The 12644-nt window shown below is 31.9% G+C and overlaps 2 protein-coding genes across 2 annotated transcripts in view; one reads left to right on the top strand and one right to left on the bottom strand.

Annotated features, from left to right (window-relative positions):
- The window catches only part of LOC125809198 (gamma-glutamylcyclotransferase 2-3), a 1073903-nt gene that overhangs the window by 810698 nt on the left and 250561 nt on the right, over positions 1–12644 (bottom strand). The window lies entirely within an intron of this gene.
- Positions 1–12644, top strand: part of LOC125809204 (uncharacterized) — a 175684-nt gene that overhangs the window by 147835 nt on the left and 15205 nt on the right. The window lies entirely within an intron of this gene.

Below are 12644 nucleotides of genomic sequence, written 5' to 3'. Positions count from 1 at the left end.
TACGAATTCACTTTAGCTTTCCAATCACCAAAAATATAACTCGTCATGGGTTTTAAAATAACAAAAAAATAAAATGACCCATTACTATTCAAGTAATTTATTTTAAAAGCATGGCAAATTATGTTTATGGAGATTGGAAAGTTAAAAGTGATTTTGTAAGAGAAAATTTAATAAATTGAGGGATTTTATTAATATAAAAATAAATTAAGTGAATTTATTTAATTTCACATAATTGAGATTATTTGAAAAATATATTTAAGTTATCACTTACCAAAGTTATTTATTAGTTTAGCTACTAAAATTAAAGCATATATTATTATTTTTCCTCCCCTAACTCAAATGTTGGTAAGTCCACCATTCACCAATGCTTAAAGTTTTGCAACAAGATTAACAACTCATGATTTTATGAAAAGAAACAGGGAAGAAAACATAAAACAGACTCATCATTTTATTTGAAAAACTTAAAATAGTTAACTTAAGTATTTGATCTAGATGATGGATCAATTAGTAGAGTTACAACAATAATATACCAGTGTACACTGTACACAATTTTACTTTCACCTTCTAAATGTAGATAGGCTATTTCCGATTGAACCCTCTATTTATGTAATGTATCAAAATCAAGTGTAAATATATATAGATATATATATAATAGCAACGTCAAACAATACAAAGACTAAAAAAGAAACGACAAGTAATAAAAAAGTTGAAGTCAAAGATAATAGGAAAGTAATAATAACAATAGAATATAAGAGAACTCAACTATCTACTAACCTTTTATCCTAATTCTTGACCCCCATACCCTCTTATCTAAGGTCCTATCCTTATTAAACTGCAAGTGAATCTTATCTTGTCTAATCAGCTCTTCCCAATACTTCTTCAACCTACCTACATGTCCTCATACTCACCATAATCAACCTCACTGGGCATCTATCCGCATCTCCTCTTCACATGCCAGAATCATCTCAGTATCGCCTCCCTTATCTTCGTTCTTATTCTTATCTCTCCTACTATGTCTTAATATCTATCTCAACATCCTTATTCCCGCTACCTTTATTTTCTGATTGTGCGAGTTCTTGAGTTACATTTCTAATTTGAAAAATATAGATTGAAAACAAATAAAATAGGAAAAGTAATTTTCTTGTCATTCTATTATTTGCTACATATGCAAAGTTAATTTTCTTAAAAATATATAAAGCAACGCAACTCTTAGGATCAAATATTCGAGAAAATCAGATAAATATTAATCAACAAAATATTAAATCAAGAAAAATAAGCTAAGTGTTATTAATACACCATAAAACTTTGAAAAACAAGTCTCTCTTCTAATGAGACCCAAATTTTAACTTTGTTGAAGGTTAATTTGATTTTGCTTTTCACATTTTAGATTTTTCCATCCTCTTCCTGCTTCAAACTTTTGTTTTTGTTTTCTTCACAGTTTTATTCTTTAACGTTATTCTTTTTTTTTTTCTTTTGTTCTTACCAATTTATTACAACTTTCGTTCAGAATAATAGTTGTTTATTTGAACTTATTTATAGTTCTAATGAATTTAATTAGTAAATATCCATTTATTTCCTTTTGATCTGATTATGAAAAATTGTGATAGCTTTCAAAATTGTCTTTTGAATATTCATTATTAATCTTAATATTTTTGAAATATAATCTATATTACCTTAAAAGCATGAACTCCTAACTTAAATGTTAAATTACTATTATATCCCTAACTTAGGTTGTGACTTTTTCGATGAGTTGTGACTTTTCTGATAAGTTGTGATCTTTTTTGAAGGGTTGTGATTTTTCGATGAGTTGTGACTTTTCCAATGAATTTTGACTTTTTCAATAAGTTGTGACTTTTCCAAAGGGTTGTGACTTCTCAAAAGGTCATGACTTTTACGATAAGACACAAAAATACTTGTTCATACCACCCTTTGTTGACTATAAATAGAGGGACTTCCTCTCATTTTTTTCAACCACAATTTTTTTTAATCTTCTACTCTTATTCTTCTTCTTGCATTTTAAAAGATTTCATGAGATTTATTGTCATTGAGTTAGTTCGAATAAGGTTGTAAGTGATTCATTTGCTTTTTGTATAAGTTGATTACTGTCGAGTTTGTGAGTGGAAAGAAAGATTTCTTTTTGGTGAAAAAACAAAATGTACATTTTCGTCGGTGTATTACTTGTGTCATTAGTTGTATGACAGCCTGGTGCTGCCTTTTCTGCAATAATATATCATATCAAAATTAAATCAATTGTTAATAGTGGTCCATTTGTAACTTGCTAAGTACATGGTTGTGGTGTTAACTCCCCTTTAATGATATGTTTCAATGTTCTACCAACAATAGAAGAATTAAGCAAAAAGAGGAGAAATTTTATTATGGGGATTACAGGAAATGTATCTATCCTTTTTCTTCACTCAATATTTCTCTGGTGTATCTACGTTGCATTTTGTACCTTCACATTTTCTCTTCTTTTTTAATTGTTTGTGAAGGAACACACCGTCATTATTATTGTCAAAATGTGGTTGTCTTTACCTCCCCTTTTCATAGTGATCTTTGATAGTTGAGTAAGTTGCCTTGTTTTGTTTCCTCAGAGTTGTTGACTGATGAACTTCTAGATTGGCACTACCGAAAGGCCATCAATTTGCATAATATATACATTAGTATGTAATGTTCCAATATATAAAGTTAACATGATGTAGTCTCATTTTGTTTTTTTTAACAATTTCTCATTTGATGTACGTAAATATATGCCTTTGAACATATTTTTTCAAAATTATTAAACTTCTCAAGAGTTAGAGAATGGTCACAATTTGTTCTTTTGATCTTCAAGACAAAATAATGACTTTATTTATCAATGTGATTTAGAATGTTAGGAAGTTTGCTTCAAAATAGTTATTACTATATAAACATTGCCTTTTTGTTTTACTTATTTACTACTTCTTAATATTACAGTATTTTAGACGAAGAAAAACTCATATATATATATATATATATATATATATATATATATATAGGTAGGTATTTGTATTTAAATTAAAGTTTTATATATATCACAAATGTACTATCAAGTTAACAAGATCTTCTAACTTTAAAATATATTATTTAATTCTAACTTCAAAATATATTATTTTAAATTAGTTCTAAAAAATAAAATGTAGTTGTTCTCTTCACATGTTCATATGACATTTGAACAGTTTAATGTGAAATACACGTGCAAACACATCTGGTTAAATGACAAGAAAAATACACAACAAATATCGTCTATAAGGTAATATTATTGAGATACGGCCAATTACATGATTGAACCTTAGCAAATTGAAATAAATATATGCATTTAGTTAATAAAAATTTTCATTGACCATCTTCATAGGTTCGCGTGAATAAGAGATATATATAATGATCCACATTGAACATTCACAAAAAAATCTGCAATATTATTTTGTGCAAAGCTTATAATTCAAATATTCACTTAAATAAACAATACTATTTACTATAATATATATCTTCTGAATTGGTAATCACGTGCAACGCACGTGTCGAAAAATTAGTATAGATAAAGATAGCAACACCATATAATATGGAAATTTTTTTTACAAAAGCGAACTATTGTATCTAACAAAAGAAATATTGAAATAGAATTATGATTTTTCATTAAGTTGTCTGATTAATATATACAATTTTCATTTTTTCTTTACTAGTTTCTTTATCATTTATCTTCTAGTTTAATTCATTAGAATCAAAATGAGATATTAATCTTCTCAATAAATTGAACAAACCTCAATTTTTTGATCATTTGCAAATATATATAAATAAATGTATTACTATAATAATTGAATTAATTACGATCCATTTAAATATACTTGTTATTATCGTTTTGGGCTAGTCATACATTTACTAAACATCAAATATTTTTCAATTTGACTATTGTGAGTAAACAATACAAAATTACATCTGAAAATATTCACCCTCGATCCACGAACTATACATACATACATGTCCAAAAATCTTGCATGTTGAGCTAAATGTTTTTGACGTCTTCTTTTCAACTCTTTCAATATTTCTTATTCCTTTTTTTGCTCGTGTCTGATATCCGCATTGGAGTCTGACTAATTTGGATTCACGTTAGGTAGAACCCCATTTAGGGGTAGCGCTCTCTACTAAGGATTTTTCCATGCTTAGGGTTCGAACTTGAGACTTCTGATTAGAAAATGAATAGTCTCATTCACTGCACCACATCCTTTGATAGTATGTTTGACGAGATTAAAGATTCACTTGATAAGTGTCACAATCGTCTAGTGTCAATCACGACTGTTCAACCTAATTTCTGCCTGATCAAAATTTATTATTATTAAGCAATATCGTATAATTGCACAATATAAGATCACGTTGGTCACTCAAAGTAATGTTTATTATTAAGCTATATAAGATTTACATAACATAAAATTACACAGGCAACTCAGAGTTTTCCTGCATGAACGTTTATTATTAGTATATATTATAATATCATATAGTTAAACAACATGTATAAGATCACACCGTACAACTCAGTGTTTCATGCATGGAAGTTTATTATTATTATCAAGCTATATGTCTATATATATTAAAGTTAGGCAAAAGAAAAATAACATTCCCCAACAAAACAAAAATTTTCTTTTATCTCCATTTTTAGGCTTTTTCTAAATTCTAACTATAAAATGCAAATATTTCTTAATATTTTAAGTATTTAGTTTCCTTATTTTTTTTTAAAAAAAAAACTAAAGGAGAAATGACTAACATATGTCATTTTTTCGAAATTGCCTTTGAATATATGTCATTAATCTTAATATTTTAAAGCATAATATATGGATACTATATATTAATAATACCATAAAAAAATAAAAAAAATAAAACTAAACTATTCTATCTAACAAAAAAATATCTTGAAATAGAGCTATGATCTTTCATCAACTTGTCTGATTAATATGCACGATTTCAAAAATTAAATTTACTAATTTATTTAATTACCATTTATCTTATAATTTAATTAATTAGAATCAAAAGTAGAGAGATTTTTTAAAATAAATTGAACAAACCTCGGTTTGTTCATGATCGTTTGCAAATTAATAACTACTCCCTCCGTTTCTTTTTAGTTGCCATGTTGCGTTTTTCAAAAAGTCAATTTGACTAATTTTCAAAACTAAATTAGATTACGTTCATTTGATATTTTAAAATAAAATTTTAAATATCCAAAAACTACACGAAAAGTACTATAAATTGCAAAAAATTTCATATCGCTATGACGAAAAAATACATCTTTAAATGTTAGTCAAAATTCATATCGTTTAACTCTCAAAAAGAAAACTATGACAGCTAAAAAGAATAAAGAGAGTAAAAATCTATTGTAATAAATGACTTAGTCATGCCCGATCCATTTGAATATACTTGCTATGTATTACTCCCTCGGTTTACTTGTCCACTTTTAAATTGTCGCACCTATAAAGAAAAAAATGATTGACATAGTGAGTTTACCATTTTACCTCTATTAATTATGAAGTGAATAAATTAAAAATTTAAGAGTCTCAAGAAGTTCTATCTTTTTCAAAGTAATTAATTGAGGGTATAATACGTAAAAAAAATTGTTCTTTCTTGATTTGTCAAAATGGACAAGTAAAAAAAAGAAAATTAGACAAGTAATTAGGGACAAATGAGTATCATTTTGAGTCTAGCGACACATTTACTATAAATGCAAATGCAATAGAACTCTTACCTTCAAATTTTGAATTCGCCTATGTTAAGCACTAACAATGGTGAATGAATGAGAAACAGTAAGCTAAGAAGAAGAGAGGAAAAGTGAAGTTTCATTCAGTTCATCATAACTACAGTAGTTTACAATGATACCTATACATCACTATATAAAGGTGTGAATCAACTAACTAACTAGACTAGTTAAGTTACCTAATCACAGTTAATTATAACTAACTTCTGTAACTATTTATTAACAAACTTGTAACTAACTTTTGCCCTTTACACTTTAGCTCAACACCACTCCTCAAGCTGATGGCTGAAAGATGTCTTTCAATCCCAGCTTGGACATTAAGTGTAGATGTGGAGCTTTCCAAATGCCTTTAGTAAAAGTCTGCTAGTTGATCCCTTGTTGATACATGTTGAGTCTTGATCATATGTTGTAATATCTTTTCTCTAACAAAGTAGCAATCAATATCAAAATGATTGGTTCTTTCATGAAAAATGGGATTAGATGCAATTTGAATTGCAGCTTTGCTGTCACAGAACAGATCTACTGGTTGTTTAATGTTGACTCCTATCTCCTTGTATAGCCCAATGAGCCATGTGATTTCAGTTACTATTGATGCCATGCTCCTGAACTCAGCTTCAGTAGAACTCCTAGCAACAGTCTCTTGTTTCTTCGATTTCCAAGAGATAATAGCATCAACAAATTTTACAAGATAGCATGTGACTGATTTCCTTGATTGCACACAAGTACCCCAATCTGAGTCACATTAGGTAGTTAGTAATTCTGTGCTTTATGAAGGCATAAACAAGCCTAACCCCGGAGTTGTTTTAATATATCTGACTACCCTGAGAGCTGCTTCCATGTGAGACTCTTTTGGAGCATGCATATACTGACTCAAAACTTGAACAACAAATGATATGTCTATCCTGGTCATAGTGAGATATAATAGTCTCCCTACTAACCTTTGATATCCCCTAATATCTTTCAACGACTTGTCTGCCTATATGATTCCTGAATCACCTTGCACATGTGAGTCATATTTAATGGAAGTCAGCCTTACATTAGGATCTAGTGGAGTGTGAACTGGTTTTGCACCACTTAATCCCATCTCAGAAATAAGCTCCAAGGCATATTGCGCTGGTTCATAACATACCCCTCTTTGGACCTAGCAAATTCAATGTTAAGAAAAAATGTCAACTCCCCAAGATCCTTCATGCTGAACTTGAGCTGAAGATCATTCATGGGTTGAACAATCAAGGAAGCACAACTCACAGTAACAAGGAGATCATCCACATACACTAGGACTACAACCAGGTCAGGACCAGTCTGCCTAGTGAATAGAGAGTAGTCATAGTGACTCTGAACAAACCCAAGCTGAAGTAATGTTGCAGTTAACTTTAGATTCCATTATCAATGAGACCATACAGTGATTTGTGAAGCTTACAAACTTTAGTAGACTCCTCAGACTTACTAAAACCAGGTGGAACTACTATGTAGAAATCCTTAAGGAGATCACCTTCTAAGAAAGCATTATGAACATCTATTTGAAAAATAGGCCAAAGTTTAGCAGCAGCAACAACCAAAACTGATCTAACTGTGACCATTTTAGCAACAGGCGAAAAAGTTTCAGTATAGTCTATCCCCTCTTTCTGACTGAACCCCTTGGCTACTAATCGAGCCTTGTACCTCTCAACAGCTCCTGAGGCCAAATATTTAACCTTAAACACCCATTTACAACCAATAGGATGCTTTCCAGGAGGAAGGTCAACAATGCTCCATGTGTTGTTGGACTCTAAAGCACTGATTTCAGCCTTCATGGCATCAACCCATTGAGGATGGGAAGAAGCCTCAGTAAAGGATGTAGGCTCATAGATAGAGGAGTAAGCAGCAAGTGCATCATCATAGGAAGCAGAGAGAAGATCATAGGACACATGATTGGAGACAGGGTATAAGCAAGCAGACCTAGACTTAGGAGTGATAAAATTAGTCATTCATATAGGAGGTTTAGTCAGTCTGGAGGATTTTCGAAGACCAACAGACTCATGGGGAGGAATGGGAAGTGGAGGAAGTGGCACATGAGAACTGGACTCAGGATTCAAAGAGAAGTCAGAAGGCTCAGGGAGAGCCTGATCACACAAAGGCAACTCTGCACAAGGTAAGTCTGTGGAAGTGTCTTCTGTAAATTGGAGCACAGGGAAAAGAGAATTGGAAGGACGCATATGCTGAAAAAGAAAGAAGGATTCTTTAAATACAACATCTCTGCTGACAAAAAAAGTTTTGGTATGTAAACTATAGAGTTTGTAGCCTTTTGAAGACTAGAATAACCAAGAAACACAGCTGGAACAGCTCTTGAGGCAAATTTGTCAGTCTTTTTAACCTCATCAGCAAATGCAAGACAACCAAAAACTCTAAGATGATCAAGAGAAGGGAGAGTTTGATACAACAACTCATGAAGAGTTTTACCCTTAAGAACTGTGGAGGGTATCCTGTTTATTAAGTACACACTTGTGAGAACACATTCTCCCCAGAATCTGAGAGGAAGGTGAGACTGAAATCTCAAGAACATGTCGATGTTTTCTCTCTACAACCCCATTCTGTTGTGGGGTATAAGTGCAAGAACTCTGATGCAATACACCCAAGTAAATCAGAAACTTAGGAGTTAAAAAACTCACAACCATTATCAGATCTTAACAATTTAATGGTGCTGGAAAAAACATTATTAATCATTGTAAAGAAGTTCTGTAAAGCTACGATAATCTCAGATTTAGAGTTCAACAGGAACAACCAAGTATATCTAAAGTAATCATCAACCAAGGTAAGGAAATATCTTTTATTGTCATGAGTAGGAACTCTATAGGGACCCCATACATCAGCATGTAATGTATGAAAACAAGTTGATGTAGTGGTAGTACTTAAGGGGAAAGGAAACCTGGTTTGCTTAGCCAAGGGACATACAGTACATATATCAGTAAAGGAAGATGACATATGTTTGCAACAACTAAGTGTTCTCAATACACTAACAGGTACATGACCCAACCTTTGATGCCATAAAACCAAGTTGTTAGGACTAGTAGAAGAAACCACATTAGCAGTAGTAGCTTGATCTTGCTGAGACTTCAATTGAGTTCCCTGAGTCTTCAACTGAGTATTAACATGAATCACGTACATATTATTCTCCAGTGTGCCAGTCCCCCTCACATTCCCACTTGAGAGGTCCTGAAAAACACAGTGATCAGGATAAAAGATAGCACAACAATTTAGTTCCCTTGTTAACTTGGATATTGATAGAAGATTATAGTAACATTCAGGGATGTGTAGCACATTTGAGATCTCAACTCCTCCTAACACTCGAGAAGACCCAATGTGACTTGAAATGTGCAAGGCTACCAGTAGGTAGATGTACTTTGTTACAAAGATCTCTATCTAAGGAACAATATTGTGTTAACATACTTAAACTGTGTACCATGTGTTTGGATGCTCCTGTATCAATGATCCATTTGTCAGCATCAGGAATGAGAGAAGGACAAATCAGCATACCTGATGCATGAGCAGTAGTAGTAGTATCACAGTTACTCTTTACATTATCTGGCTCTATCTGTTGCAAGAGTTGCATGTACTGCTGTGGAGAGAAAAGAGGGTGAAACTGTTGTTGTTGATGAGAGGATACACCAGAAGATCCAGTAGTTGGAATCTTAGAGGAACTAGAATCATTAGTTGCTCCTTGACTATTCCATGTTGAGGCATTTTGATGATGCATAAGCAGTCCAGGAGCATTGTTGAATCCTGCAAGATTAGCTGAAATAGGACTAGAATTGTTTCTCCTTTTACCTTTCCAATCAGCAGGATATCCATGCAATTTGTAACAAGTAGCTCTAATGTGACCCTTCCAGTTACAATAATCACAGTAAAGAGTGCTATTGTTGTTAAATTGTTTCTGATTAGATCTAAACCCAGCTCCAGTAGGAGGATTAGACCCTGAAATAGATCCTGATCTTGGTATTTGTCCTTTACCATTATTAAAAATGGCCATAGCCTCATTCATCCCACCATCATTAGCAAAAACAAAGTGATCACTTCCTGTTGTATTAGATTTACCAAGGATTCTCTGACTTTTTTCAGCCATTACAAAAAAATAAGCTTTGTTTACGCCTGGTGCTGGATCAAGCATCATAATCTGACTTCTAGACTGATTATAAGATTCATTTAGTCCTAAGAGAAATTGCATCTGTCTTTGGTACTCAAAGTGCTCTACATAGGTTTTAAAACTCTCACAAGCACAACCAGAACACAACATCAATGAGTCATATTCCATCCACAACTCCTTGAGTCTAGAAAAATAGCTAGAAACAGACATAAGTCCTTGTTGCAGTGTGGCAATCTCCTTATGCAGATAGAAGATTCTAGAGCCATCAACTTTGTCAAATATCTCTCTTAAATCAGTCCATACTTGTTGAACATTGCTAGCATAGACTATTCCACTCAGTAATTCCCTACTCACAAAGATCATTATCCATGATAGCACTATGACATTACATTTTCCCCATAGATTATGTAGAGATGCATTGAATTTATCCTTACTACATTTTCCATCAATAAATCCTATTTTCCCCTTACCTAGAAGACCTATCTTCATGGATCTACTCTATAATGAATAATTCTCAGATCCAGACAGTTGAATAGAGACCAGAGAACTACCTGGAGTGTTACACGATTGCAGAAAGAGAGGATGATGAGAATCCACCATTGTAGTTCCTCCTTGAACTGCACCACTGGTTGAAGAATCAGTCGGCATGATAAACTGCAGCTACAATTGTGATCTTCACTAGTTTCTAGGACAATACAGTATCTCAAGTCTTCTACTGCACTGAAAGCTAATGCGATCAACTGGAACACCTTAGAGCTCTGATACCATGTTAAGCACCAACAATGGTGAATGAATGAGAAAAAAGTAAGCTAAGAAGAAGAGAGGACAAGTGAAGTTTCATTCAGTTCATCATAACTACATAGTTTACAATGATACCTATACATCACTATATAAAGGTGTGAATCAACTAATTAACTAGACTAGTTAAGTTACCTAATCACGGTTAATCATAACTAACTTCTGTAACTATTTATTAACAAACTTGTAACTAACTTTTGCCCTTTACACTTTAGCTCAACAGCCTACGTGTTGGCGGTGAAAGAACAATAAAGTTACATTTGAAAATATTAGAGGAAAAATGACTAACATATGTCATTATATTTTAAATTATAACTTCGATAATTAATTAATTTTAAGTATTACAACTTACAAGTAATTACGTAATCCATGTATGAAAAACTTCAAAAAGATAAATATTAAATAAAGAACATATTTTTTTTTAGTAATTAATGAGAAAATATTTGGTTTGTTTCAAGTAGTGAGGGTAATTTAGTGGTGGATATTTTTTTTAAAAAAATAACAAATAAGACATGCAAAAAGCCATGTACGTGTGTTCATAAAGGTTGGACAAATTAAGAATAATTATTCAGACTACTTTGTTGTGTTATATTTTGGACATCTCTTTTTAATTTAGGGATATATAGTGACTACTATATAAAGCTAAAGTATTTTTTGACGCCTTCTTTTCACCTCTTTCTGCTTTACTATATACCCTTGACAAACTTTTTGACATGATTAAACTTGGTTTCAAGTCCGATTTTACTTGTTTTTTTCTCATTTATTTATTGAAAATATGAAAAGATAGATGAGGCTAGTTATGCACAAATCTAAATAAAATAATGTTGGACACATTTTCTAGTTAGACGCCTCAACTTTCATAGTCATCATTTTATATAAATTTATAAAGTTGGTTTCATTTTTTGGACCTCTTTTAAAAGCCTCAAGTATATTGCAACTTTGAAAAGAATGGTTTAGATATGTCTACGTGTTCATTATTACTCCTAATAAATAATGAAATGGACTTGCTAACAAGTGTGGTGTGTTGGGATGAAGGAAAATCCATGTTTTTCACGGAAAATGATTTCTTAGAAAATGTTTTCTTATTTATTTTCTAGTATTTGATAAGTAAACAAGAAAATATTATCCTAAGAGTATTATATGATATCTAGTAAAACACTATAGAGGTGGAATGAGATGGGGTTCGGGGGGTGGCAAGAGGTGGGATGGTCAAGGGGTGGGATTTGGGGGAGTTCTGTGGGTGTGATGAGACAATAAATTTGGAGTTTCACTTATGCAACTTGCTTTCCGTACTTCCATTAGAGAAGTCATTTTTTTAGGAAGAGAATATTTTCCAAACATTTTGACCATTTGTCATTATTTATTGCAAATAGACGAGGCTAAATCCGTGCAAATCAAAACTCAAACAAAAAACACTTGGGGTCGAAATTGGGAGGACAAAACGGTAAATTCCTGAAACTTTCCAAAAATGACCAATCGGGTCATTACAGATAGAACCTTACTTTATTTCAGAACTTAGGTAAAGAGACTGTCTCTGACATACCTTCAACTCAAGACAAAAAACTTAATGAGAACAAGTCCCAAATAGTTATACAACATAAGATCACATTGGCCACTAAAAGTTCAGACTAGTTTTTGCATGAGCGTTTATTATTATTAAAATATATTACATAGTTACACAACATAAGATTACACATCGATCACTTATTAGATCGTTCAGCCTAGTTCTTGCATGAACATATTTATTATTTATTATTTATTATTATTAAGCTATGTTACATAACACCATATTACATAGTTCAATTGCATGAACATTTATTATTATCAAGCTACGTTACACACTTCTTCAAATAAGTGCTGCCTTTTTGGCACAGTAGTTGTCACTGCAACTAGCTATGCACTCTCCAAGCTTCTTTCCATCTGAAATGTTGAAAAATCAAATGAATGCTTAGTAAGTTTTTAAATATATTT

This window comes from Solanum verrucosum, unplaced genomic scaffold (genome assembly GCF_900185275.1).
Source record: "Solanum verrucosum unplaced genomic scaffold, falcon-dt-bn FXZP01000062.1, whole genome shotgun sequence".
In the NCBI taxonomy this organism is placed as follows: Eukaryota; Viridiplantae; Streptophyta; class Magnoliopsida; order Solanales; family Solanaceae; genus Solanum; species Solanum verrucosum.
This window is presented reverse-complemented; position numbering and strand designations above follow the sequence as displayed.